A 1,717-nucleotide genomic window follows, 5' to 3' on the forward strand; every position below is an offset into this window, starting at 1 on the left:
CATCAGCCAAAAATTAAAATGATTATATCTTAAAAACTAAAATAGCACAAATGACCGTTTTAACTGCACAAATCAGCACAAACGAAGCACTAAAAAAGGAGACCACTTTGGTTCAAATTGGAGTTTAATGGGGGGATGGTGACCTCTGGATGATCTCTTTGTTGAAAACACAAGAGAACCACAATACACTGATATTTATGTTTATAGATAGTTATACAGATGCCTTTTAGTGCATATATATATATATATAGTGGCATCTAGTTATTTTTTTAAAGGTTACTTTATACTTTAGGAAGTTTTTGGAGCATATACTTTTTCAGTTTAATTGAGTAAGGAGGTCAAGTTGATACTTCAACTTTTACCAGCGTGTTTTTTAACTGAAGTATCTATACTTACTCTCTACTTAAGTAACAAATGTGTGTACTTTTGACAGCACTGTACATTAATGTATAAGGAAATAATGAATAACAGCTGATTCCAAAGTCAATATATCAAGTATCCCTAGAATGTACAGTTTAAATTCCATCCATCCCGGAAAAAATGGATGGTTTCCCTTTAAGCTGCATCAGTGATCATCCTCCTTCACAGCAGCAAAATCCAATTTAGAAATTTTTCTTACATATAGAAATTTTTCTTACATATCTTTAATAGCCGAAGTCTATTAATAGTTATATTTCAAAAATAATTAATACTCTGATTTTTACTGTTATTTTTTGCTTTAATTCTTGTAGGTTTCTTATATTTTAATATTAAGTCTTTGTCCTGTGACTCTGAAGGAGGATTTTAAGTTCTATTCTGGATTTAACAGGAAGCCAATAAAGAGAAGCTAGGATAAGAGAGATTTGATCTTTCTTTTTAGTTTTCATCAGAACTGGCTGCAGCATTTTGGATCAGCTGAAGGCTTTAAACTACAGCTTGCAGACTTCCTGATAGTAAAGAATCACACTAGTCCAGCCTTGAAGTAATAAATGCATGGACTAGTTTCTCAGCATCACCCCTGGACAGGATATGTCTAATTTTTGCAATATTCTCCAGATGAAAGAAGGAAACAATGGTCTCAGCTTAGTGATCGCTTCTCCTGAAGGAGACCTCATACTGGACTAGAACTGGTGTAAAGGACACACTGGACTGGGACTGTGACCATTGAACTCTCCCTCACTTCCTCATCCCCAATGGAGACCTGAGGACTTTCAGCTTCTCAGATTATAAGGTCAAAATCTGATATTCAACATCAAGTTATATTTTTTCAGTTTCAACTTTTATCTTTTCAGTTTCAACTAAGTTTACAAACATTTTGACCCCTTTATTGCTTTCACAAAAAAGGGAACATTTTTACATTAAGATAAAAAGAACACTCAAACTCGTTTCTTAGAAAAGAAAAACTTTTAATAAAGTTCCCCCAATTTCCAATAAACATACACTATAACGACCAAAAATGGTCACACAATTCTTAACATACAGTTTTTCCAGTAATAGAAAAGGCACATTGTTTACTAGGTTAAAAAAAAAAACTCAAAAACACACAAACATATACTTACACACTTCCTGAATCTGTTATTGCCCCAAAGAAAAAATACATATATGAAGTGACTTCTGTGAAACCGACAAATTTGTAAAAAAAAAAAAACAAAAAAACAAAAAGACTCCCTGACCTTTGTTAAAAACAACAAACATGACTTTGCAATTGGTCAGTTTCATTGCATGGGTGGAAATATAC

The sequence above is a fragment of the Cyprinodon variegatus genome, unplaced genomic scaffold (assembly GCF_000732505.1).
Source record: "Cyprinodon variegatus isolate N-32 unplaced genomic scaffold, C_variegatus-1.0 Scaffold484, whole genome shotgun sequence".
NCBI lineage: Eukaryota > Metazoa > Chordata > Actinopteri > Cyprinodontiformes > Cyprinodontidae > Cyprinodon > Cyprinodon variegatus.